Source organism: Phocoena phocoena, chromosome 14 (genome assembly GCF_963924675.1).
Source record: "Phocoena phocoena chromosome 14, mPhoPho1.1, whole genome shotgun sequence".
In the NCBI taxonomy this organism is placed as follows: Eukaryota; Metazoa; Chordata; class Mammalia; order Artiodactyla; family Phocoenidae; genus Phocoena; species Phocoena phocoena.
Window position 1 is genome coordinate 25,843,914 of NC_089232.1, and position 11,287 is coordinate 25,855,200.

At 43.6% G+C, this 11,287-nt stretch overlaps 1 pseudogene; it reads right to left on the bottom strand.

The window, feature by feature from the left end:
• Positions 1-580: 580 nt before the first annotated feature.
• Positions 581-1,368, bottom strand: LOC136133534 (adaptin ear-binding coat-associated protein 1 pseudogene; annotated as a pseudogene).
• Between the last annotated feature and the right edge of the window lie 9,919 nt (positions 1,369-11,287).

Sequence of the window (11,287 nt, forward strand, 5' to 3'; positions counted from 1 at the left end):
CAAACTTCCTGGGATCCTTTCAGATGAAGAAGATATCTGGGACTTCCCTCGTGGTCCAGTGGGTAAGACTGCTGCTCCCAATGCAGGAGGCCTGGATTCAATCCCTGGTCAGGGAACTAGATCCCGCATGCATGCCACAACTAAGAGTCCACATGCTGCAACTAAGAGTCTGCAGGCCACAACTAAAGGTCGCACACGTGGCAACGAAGATCCCACATGCCTCAACTAAGACCAGGAGCAGCCTAAATAAATATTAAAAAAAAAAAAGATATCTTCAATTTGTACTTGACCTTGTCTTCCAATTGATGTTTCCTTGACGCATTTCAGTGATGAACTCTATGACAAAGTCTTCAAGATTATCCACTGGCTTAGTATAAGGATTCTAATCATCCCCAAACCCATACATCATTCTTGTAATTCTTTAGAAAAAAGTTTCTTTTACCAGGTCTACCTTCCGCACCTCCTCCTCTTTCTTCATTTTCTTCCTCAAAGGTGGGGTTTTCTTCCCTATCTTCTCAAGGACATTTTTATTCTTCAAGTATGTCCTTGATGTCCTGCCAGTGCTATTTCAGACTTAGACTCAGTTGGATGGCTGGGGTGCCAGGTTTGGAACAGAGCTGGGTGCAGTGCCAAGGTCTCCCCAAGTCATTACTCAATGACTGGAGCTGGTGTCATGACAGCAGCAGGAGAATCCCACCCTAAAGGGAAATCTGCATCACTGCTTCCATGGTTAGATTTGGATGGGTGGTGGGACGACATGATTGCTGATGTCGGTCTTGGAGGATGGAGGGAGAATAGTGACTTTGCTTCTAGGTGGGGTTGGGAGTAAACTTAGGCCTCCAATCCCTGTAGTCCTGGGAAACGTCATCTTTTGGTCATAATGTTCCCATTATTTAACTTGATGATCTGTCCTTCCTTAAAGCCCAGATTCAACTTGGGATGAGCAGCCATTTCCTGAGATTCTTAGGATATCTCAGATACCTGCTTTACCCACCTGAAGTGATTTTTGCAAAGGGATATTAAAGTCAAAGACATCACCCTGATCTATGAAGCAAATGCCAATGAAAGCACTATGTACAGTGTCATCCTGGAGCTAGATTGCAAAATAGAACCTGGAATCTGTCACTGTCTCCTCAGCCAGGATATTGTTCTACTGGTGCCTGAGCAAACAGTTCTCCTGATATTTTATACTTGAGTTGATATAAGCAGTCTTTCCTTTTAAAGTGAACAGTCTAAGCAGACTGGCCTGAATTCCAGCCTGTGGCCACCATTGGAGGCCTGGGGCAGAATCTGGTAGACATTGACATCCAGCTTCATGCGCAGGACAAGGCTTGTACTTTGGGCCACTGTCTTGGCCCTGCTCTCCATGCCTATTGTTTCCTTTAATCCCTAGATTCTTTTTTGCTTGCTTTTTCCTTATAATTTATTTGTTGAAGGAACAATTTCTCTGAGTCTGTTTTTATAATGCGTCCTCATGGTGTTAATAGGTTACTCTACCTTTCATATTTCCTATAAATTATTAGTTAGATTTAGAGCAGTGATTCTCCAAGTATGGTCCCCTGACCAACATCATCAGCATCACCTGGAGACTTGTAGGAGCTGCTACATCCTACCCACCCAGAGAGGCTGGCCATCAAGGTCACCAACTTGGTGAGGCCTAGCATCCCATTTTTGTGAAGTCACCCATTGAAGTAGAAAGGTCAAAACAGCTGGAGTGGGAAGGGGTGAAAGGGGTGGGCAAGGTAGTGGCTGGTCTACCACTAGGTAGGTACTTCTAGGCTTTTTTTCTAACAATGCCAATTTTGATTTTTTTTTTTTTTGCATAATGTCAGAGCAAATGGAATGGAATGGTGGGCTTATGGTTAAACGGTTAATTTAGCTGATTTAATGTACTTTGAAAACTATATGATTACTGGTTCAATGTTCCCTGTCTTTCTTGGAGAAGTGAGGGGACAAGTATTCACTCTCCCTCAATGCTTATGCCATCAAATCTTGACACTTTCTAGAAGACAAGGTAGCTCAGATATGGCAGACCCTCCTTTGGAGTTTTAGGTCACCTTTGTACTTGGCAGCCAGGAGCACCTGGTTTTGAAAGATCCTTGGCTGGATCCTTCATCTGCAGTGACAGCTTGTCAATTTCCTATAGACAGTAAAAGCCAGTCCTGTTTTGTCAGGAGCGATCCTTCTGATCTTAGTGGAAAGGGTCAGCCCAGGACTGGCCATCCTGGCAGGCAATCAGTACCTACTTAAACAGTTGAGGAAGGACCAATAGGTGGAACTGCACTTTCATGAACTCAACCTACCTACTAAGTTGTGAAGTCAAACTTTGTTTTCCAAAGCCCCAGTGAACAGTATCTAAGAAAAATTACTTTAAACCCATCTTGATACTCCTTTGTAAAAAAAAAAACAAAAAACAAAGGATAAGCTGTATGCATTAAACACTCATAGACTTGAACCCCAAAGGAGAATGGATTTTACTGTATATAAATATGATTTTATTTTATTATTTCTAACATATGCTATTTTATTTATTTACTTATTATTGAAGTGCTATTTTATTTATTTACTTATTATTGAAGTATAGTCCACTTACAATATTAGTTTCAAGTGTACAACATAATGAGTCAATACTTTTATAGATTATACTCCATTTAACGTGTGTACATTTTTAAAAGTTAATTTATTATTATTATTATTATTATTTTTTTTTTCGGTACGCGGGCCTCTCACTGCTGTGGCCTCTCGTGTTGCGGAGCACAGGCTCCGGATGCACAGGCTCAGCGGCCATGGCCCACGGGCCCAGCCGCTCCGCGGCACGTGGGATCCTCCCGGACCGGGGCTCGAACCCGTGTCCCCTGTATCGGCAGGCGGACCCTCAACCACTGCGCCACCAGGGAAGCCCTATTATTATTTTTAAAATCTATTTTATTTATTTTATTTTTGGCTGTGTTGGGTCTTCGTTACTGTGCACGGGCTTTCTCTAGTTGGGGCGATTGGGGGCTACTCTTTGTTGCGGTGCGTGGGCTTCTTATTGCGGTGGCTTCCCTTGTTGTGGAGCATGAGCTCTAGGCACGCGGGCTTCAGTAGTTGTGGTGCGTGGGCTCAGTAGTTGTGGCTCGCAGGCTCTAGAGTGCAGGCTCAGTAGTTGTGGTGCATGGGCTTAGTTGCTTCGCAACATGTGGGATCTTCCCAGACCAGGGCTCGAACCCATGTCCCCTGCATTGGCAGGCGGATTCTTAACCACTGCGCCACCAGGGAAGCCCTAAAGTTAATTTAAAAAGAAAAGGAGCACTTAGGTTAACAGAATGATAAAACATGACCACAGCTTGTTAAAGAGAATTTTCCTACATATTAATACAATGATATTGGAAATTCAGTTTTCAGTGGAAAAATATCCTAACTTTCTATTTTGGAAGTAGGTAGTTGGGCTCCTGTTTTAAATGAAGATACATCTGAAAAAGAAACATGCCCACTGACCTAGGGTCAGTGGGGGGACAGAGTGAAGAAGGCTGCAGAGACTGGAACATACTTATGCATTCTACTCTTGATAGACATTTGGGTTGCTTCCATGTTTGAGCACCTACAAACAATGCTACATAAACATCCTTGTTCATGTGCCCTGGTACACACATACTCAAGTGAAACTGCTTGGTCATTCAGTATGTGTATTTTCATCTTTATTAAACATTGCCACATTGTTTTTGCAGAGTGCCTGTATTGGTTTACACCCTCACCAGCAGGGTGAGTGCCCTTGGGTTGGATTCAAGTGCACTCCCTTTGGGAGTGGGGGGAGATAAGTCTTGGAAAAAATGAGGAAGCCAGGCAGGGGAGGGCTTTGGGCGCCAATCCAAGGAGTTCAGACTTTATTTGACTCTCCTGTGAAGCCACTATTGATTTTGGAACAGGGAACAAAATGCAAAAATGAGGTTTTAGGAAGGTGAGTCTTTAAAGCTCTCAACTGGTTTGTGTTTCAGCGGAGAGTGGTGATGGTGGTGGAGTTGGCTTAGGCCAGCAGCAGGATGCAAGCTCACAGGAGAGAGGAGAAAATTTGTGGGGAGAAGATAAAAGAGGGGAACTGAGCAAATGCCAGGGGGCAGAGACCCAGAGTGTCCCAGATATACCAACTTTGTCTTTAATCTAATTAGACTATGGCACACTGCTACAGCGCCTCTGGAAAACACTGTGGTGTTATTTAGCAAAGGTGAAGATGCACATACCCAATGACCAAGAAGTCCCCCAAATTTACCAAAACAAACAGGCAAACAAAATCACCCCAAAAGAAGGGATTTCAAGAAGGAAAGAATTGCCAACAATGTCAAATGTACAGAGAGATCCATCAAGAAAAGACCTGAAAAGCATCCACAGGCTTTTGCAATTAGGAGTCTGATGATGAGCTTTGTTAGAGAAAGGTTTGTGGCACTATGGGGACGGCAGTCAGAGCACAGTGGCTTGAGAGGAGAGTAGGTAGTAGGAAAAGGAGACTGAGTATAGAATATGCTATCGGGATGGTTGGCTGAGCACAGACTCAGCACATACAAACATTTAGTATTTGAGAAAGGTAGTATTTTGAACCAGTGCGTACAGGGTACAAAGTTTGACAAATGGCGATGTAACACTTGGGAAAAATAATAAAGTTAAATCCTTATCTTATAGCATATACCAAATTAAAGTCCAGAAAAAACAAAACCAGAAAAGAACTAGAAGAAAATATAGGTGTACCTAAACTTGGGGATAGTTAAAGCATTTCTGAGATTGACAACAAACCTAGAAACCTTAAAGAAAAATATGGATAAATTTGACTTCCTTAAAATTCACACATATCCTCAGCCTGCAAACCTGTTCCCTTTGTGCATCCTGGAGGGAAAGCTACCTATCCCATATCTTCTTGTTCCCTCCCCAATCCAGGATAAAGCTCACCCTCAAATACCTCTATGAAGTCAAAAACAAAAACAAAAATTGGAAGCTAAAATAATCTGAAGTAAATATCCAAATGGTTTAGACAAAACCTGGGTGCGTAGAAACCAAAGGGTTTCACTTGAATGCTTGACAGTAATGTCCCCATTGGTCTTCCCACCTGTGCTACAGTCTACTCTGACGCCAATCACTCCATTCTTGTACAGAGTCCCATTCCACATGCCTTTGAGTTAGACACATTTGCTGATGTTTATTCCTCTCTCTAGAATGGCGCAGCTTATCTTACAGGCCCAAACCTTTTTTTCCCCAAATTTGCCCCGTGCCAGGGAAACCACGTCCATATTCCCAGGATATACTGCGTTCTTCCACCTCGCAGTTCTTCATTTATGTGGCTCCTTGCCTCTGCCTCAAATGCTCTTAGAAGGCAAGAAATGACCATTTGTGGAACGAATTAATTCTCCAAACACACATAGTTTCTCTTTTACTGAATGCCTTCCTCCCTATGTGCTTCTTTAGGGGCCTCACACTCTTCTGCTTGTGAATTTGTCGAATCTCTGGCCTGCTGGAAACTCCCTGAGGCAAAAGTCTGTATGTCTTCTGGCTTAGGCTGTCCTGGTCTGCCTGAGCCTGAGGGGTTTCCCTGGTCACTGGACTTTTCAGTGCTTAAACCAGGAAAGTCTCAGGCAAACTGGGATGAGTTGGCCATCGTCGTCTTGCTAGTCTTTCATTCCTTGGATTGTGAAGAGAACTAGGATGTACGGTTAACGCGATGGCTCAGCCATGGCCTCCAGAACATGTTCCACTGTCTCCTGCAGGCAAGACTAGGTCCAAGAGTGTGGCTTTTCCGTTGAGGGAAAACTCCACATGATCTAGGAATAAAGTAAGACTTTAAACCAGGAGATAAATTTCCTATGTGAAAGGGAAGTAAACCCTGGAATACAGGTCTGACGACACAGAAAATCCACAGAAGGGCCTGTGGAATAAGAGGAGTGGAATTCATTTTTCAATGGGCTTCCAGCCCCTCCTCTCTGAACCTGAGTTTCTATGTTTACAAGGTTGGGGATGAAAATGCTGTCCTGGCAGAACCATTGAGGAAGTTAAATAAGGGAAAGTATGTGTAGTATCAAGCCCAGTGCTTGGTTCCTGGAGTTCCCAAACTGCCAGAGACTTCCCAGCATGCTTCCTGCCCCCTCCCTGTGCTGGTGCCTGGCCTCCCACTCCCACTTGCTTTTTTTCTTTTCACTTCCCATTCACTGTCTCTCCTTTCTCTCCTCTCTCCAAACTTCCTATTTTCCACTTACTGCTCCCTCATCTTATGTTTCCTACTTACGAAGAAGGAAGTAATAAAATGAGGGCAAAAATCAGCATAAAACCTAGAAAAATCAGAAAGTATGCAACATTTTTCTTGCAGGCAGGGTTTGGTTTGTTCTTTGGTTTTCCTTTTCTGTATCCTTCTCTGAAAAGTCAGGAATTGGGGTTTGCAGAGCTGGAGTGGCAGTGGGATGTGGAACATTCTCCTTAATCTCAGGCTTATGGAGAGAAGAGGCAAAATGTCTGACATCCTTCCCTAGGATTGCCTATTTTAAGAAGTTGATTCTCCTTGAGTAAATGCCTCGGCTGGCCCTGTTGTGCTTGGACAAGCTAAACCAGCAAATAATAAGCCTCCCTAGAACATGCTGATTAGATAAGCCAATGAGAATCATGGAAGACACAGACAGTAGATTAAAAAACATAAAATGAATGTTACTTTTACAGAGTCTATGAATAGACAAAGACCTTTTGATTCTAAAATAGATGGTTGGTGAAGCAATAGTGGAGGGGCTATCTTAATAGCAAAAGTAGAAAAAGGAGTGACGGGTGGGTTCCAAATGCAAGGCCCGCCTTAAAGAGATTGGATTCAAGGGCCCAGGAGCAACAGGCCGCTGCACTGGGGGTGAGTAGAGTGAATTTTAAATATATGGAGTTACAGCTTGGTTGTATGTTTTGGTTTGGGGATGTGAGTGAAAGAACTTAGTAGTATAGGCAGGAATCCCCAGCCCACCGAGGGTCACGTGAGAATATTATTGCTTTTTGCTAACGGTCTGTGCAAGACTTAGAGAGCAAAGATAAGAGACAATCTAATTGTTTAAATTAATCTATGACTATTCGAACACGGTAAAGGACAAGTAAGAGAATGACCAGTTTGTCCTATAGTAGTGTTGCTTTTCTGTGCTCCCATCTCTGCCTTCAGAGAAGGAATCATGTATGCGTGTGTGCGTCTGTGCAGTGTCAGACTTCTACAGTGAGGGGCTGAGAATAGTTATATTCCCTGCATGGAGGTCTAACTACCCCTCTTAAATCCATGCTTTTCAGCCATGGAAGTCACAGAGGTTAGTCCTGTGCCTACTTCACGCTTCTTCCAGTTCAGTAATGATTATTCATAGCATCTTTTTGGAGGCTCCTAAAAATCCAGGGAACATGGGACTTGTACAAAAATCCCCACTTCAGCTAAGCTTTCAGGCCTGAGGGACGCACCCTTTTAGGAAGGACCCGCTTCTGGGGCTCTTGAGGCAGTAAGAGGGAGGGGTGCATGAGAGGCCGGGGGAGGGGGTGCCGAGTCCACATCTGTCTCCCTAGATGGAACAGGCTGCATAGTTCTTGTGTATCAGGACCCCTGGAGATCAGATGGCTTTCTAAAGAAAGTGTCACCCAGCCCTTGATGAAATTCTGACTCAGAAACCCTGAGCCCTTGGCTCTGTGGGCTTTTGTCCCTGAGAAAGTGTGTTTTACTGTCTCTCTAAGCAGGCATCCTGGAATTTGGAACTGAGCTCTAAGCTCATGACCTGAGGGATTACCTCAGGAGTACCCTAAAGACCCACCAACTATGGTCTTTCTCCCTCTCACCTCCCAACTTATTTTGGATGGACCAGTCCAAGGAGAGAACATCTTTCCCCATCAATTGCAGGCACTCAGTAAGTGGTTTGTTGCTTGACTGAATGCTTGCCCACTCTCCTTTCAGTCAAGTTCATTTTCCCAGAGAGGCAGTAATCAACTACTTACACTTAGTAATGGAGCCACTCAAACATCTCTTTTACCTCCCAACAGGGATGGAGGCCATGCCAACAAAGGAGATAACTGCAGCATGAGTGATGTCATGACAAGAATCAGACAGTAGAGTGTGTTCTCCAATGTTATCACTCCCCAAACCAGAATCGACTGGTCTCGGGTTTCCTTTTCTCGACCTTCATTGTAGAAATGGTTGCTCCTTGAGCTACTTGAGATATACTTCCCTATCTAAAGAATTGGGCTCTGTGCTTCTATTGATTTATTATCTCAAAAGTAGATGATTGGGATGATTTTATATAACCTTGAGGACAGGAGCCCTTTAAGATTCTCTTAATAAAAAATGAATTCAGCTTGGTTTGAGGCCTAATAAGGCACTGCAATACTCACTTCTGGTATAACAGGTTGTAAACTAGGTCTGACTCACCCTCCTCTTGTGGTTTAGCCTTCTTCTCCTTAATCCAGTACAAGAACAGCCCTAACAGAGAAATAGAAAATGACCATCCATACCTCCTTCATCTCTGCCTCTTTTACCTTAAGTCTGGGCAACCTGCAACATCATTTTATTTTATTTTTTTAAACATCTTTATTGGAGTATAGTTGCTTTACAATGGTGTGTTAGTTTCTGCTTTATAACAAAGTGAATCAGTTATACATACACATATGTTCCCATATCTCTTCCCTCTTGCGTCTCCCTCCCTCCCACCCTCCCTATCCCACCCTTCTAGGTGGTCACAAAGCACCGAGCTGATCTCCCTGTGCTATGTGGCTGCTTCCCACTAGCTATCTATTTTACGTTTGGTAGCATATATATATGTCCATGCCACTCTCTCACTTTGTCCCAGCTTACCCCTCCCCCTCCCCATATCCTCAAGTCTATTCTCTAGTAGGTCTGCATCTTTATTCCCGTCTTGCCCCTAGGTTCTTCATGACCATTTTTTTGTTGTTTTTTAGATTCCATATATATATGTTAGCATATGGTATTTGTTTTTCTCTTTCTGACTTACTTCACTCCGTATGACAGACTCTAGTTCCATCCACCTCACTACAAATAACTCAATTTCATTTCTTTTTATGGCTGAGTAATATTCCATTGTATATATGTGCCACATCTTCTTTATCCATTCATCTATCCATGGACACTTAGGTTGATTCCATGCCCTAGCTATTGTAAATAGAGCTGCAATGAACATTTTGGTACATGACTCTCTTTGAATTATGGTTTTCTCAGGGCATATGCCCAGTAGTGGGATTGCTGGGTCGTATGGTAGTTCTATTTTTAGTTTTTTAAGGAACCTCCATACTGTTCTCCATAGTGGCTGTACCAATTTACATTCCCACCAACAGTACCAGAGGGTTCCCTTTTCTCCACACCCTCTCCAGCATTTGTTGTTTGTAGATTTTTTGATGATGCCCATTCTGACTGGTGTGAGAGCAATATCATTTTCTATCATACTTCCTAGAACACAGGCTCTCTCTTTAGGAAGAATCATGTCAACTCAACCAGGTCTTGTTGCTCACCTGCTCTGTGCTAGGTACTGTGTAAGCACACTAATGGCCCGGTGCTGCTTCCTATGGGGTAAGCCCTCTTGGTCAGCAGCCATTTCAGTGCCCACTGTGTACACACAAGGCACTTTGCTAGGCTGTGGGGGCAGTATGAGGATAAATAGCACGTGGGACCTGCCTTCAGGGAACTTACAATCTAGGGGGAGATGCGAGATGCATGCATTTCAATTAACAACTGAAAATAATACTGTATAACTGTTCCATTGAATAAGCACGACTCATCAGATAAAATCAGGAAGTAACTTGATTTCTGCCTCTTGTTGCTTTTTTTAAAAATTAATTTATTTATATTTGGCTGCGTTGGGTCTTCGTTGCGGCGCAGGCTTTCTCTAGTGGCAGCGAGAGGGGGCTACTCTTCGTTGCAGTGCGCGGGCTTCTCATTGCGGAGGCTTCTCTCGTTGTGGAACACGGACTCTAGGCGCGCGGGTTTCAGTAGTTGTGGCACGCGGGCTCGGTAGTTGTGACGCACCGGCTTAATTGCTCCGCGGCATGTGGGATCTTCCCAGACCAGGGATCGAACCCGTGTCCCCTGCAATGGCAGGCGGATTCTCAACCACTGCGCCACCAGGGAAGCCCTTCTTGTTGCTTTCTAAAATTTATTCTGTAGGTCTAGATCTTGCTCTGCCACTGGATGAAATTTAGACAAGTCGCATGATTGTTCTGGTCACCCTTGGTCTCAGTCTTTTTTCAGTAATGATCATGTCCATCCCAATAATAACCCAAACTTCAGTTTCAACTTAAAACGGAGGCCTCTTCCCAATCCCAGCTTGGTGTTGTTGAAGAAGAGAAGCCTATGGTAGTTGGTGGTCTGGATGGGGAGTCTGGTCTTCCTCACTTATTTAGCTACCAGGGGTCTGAAACCCCTTCAACGTTGTTGCCTGGGGAGGGAGAAGAGGCGAGAGGAGAGGAAATTCTCTCTACACATTTGTGATCTACAGCGTCACCAGGCTCCTCAGAGGAAAGTGGTGGTTCTTTTACTCATCCCTGGTCTGGCCCCGCTGTGATTCCCCTCAAAGACCAAGCTTTTTTAGCCCCCTCAAAATCTACCCCCAACATTCCTCATGGAGAAAGTCTATGTGGTCTGGCAGGAATTTCCTCTACTTCTGCCCCAACCATCACCTCTTCCCTTCCATTTTCTTCCCTGTCTTGGATGAAGCTGCCCTCCTCCCATGGTCCTGGCTCAGCCTGTCACCTCTGCTCTGTACCATGAATCCCCCAAGAGCCATTCAGCGGAACAGGAGAAACTGGCATGGAAAAATGCCAGGATTTGGAGACCGAGTCCTTTTTTCGATAGGACCATTCTTTGTTGTGGCTCATTCGATACATCTCCTCATAATTAACCTCTGCATTTAACATAACTCAGATCAAAATTTTAAAAATGACTATTTTTATTATTAAAATTATTTAATTGTTTTTTGTGATAAAATGTACATAATATGAAGTTTACCATTTTAACCATTTTTGAGTGTACAATTCAGTGGCATTAAGTAAATTCACTTTGTAGCACCACCATCCATCTCCAGAACTTTTTCATCATCTCCGGCAGAAACTCTGTACCCATTAAACACTAACCCCCCATTTCTCCTTCCTTCTAGCCTCAGGTAATCACTATTCTGTTTTCTGTTTCTATGAATTTGGCTATTCTAAGTATCTCATAGAAGTGGAATCATACAAGTATTTGTCCTTTTGTGACAGGATTATTTCACTTAATGTCTTCAAGTTTCATCCATGTTTTAGCATGTGTCAGACTCTCCTTCCTTTTTAA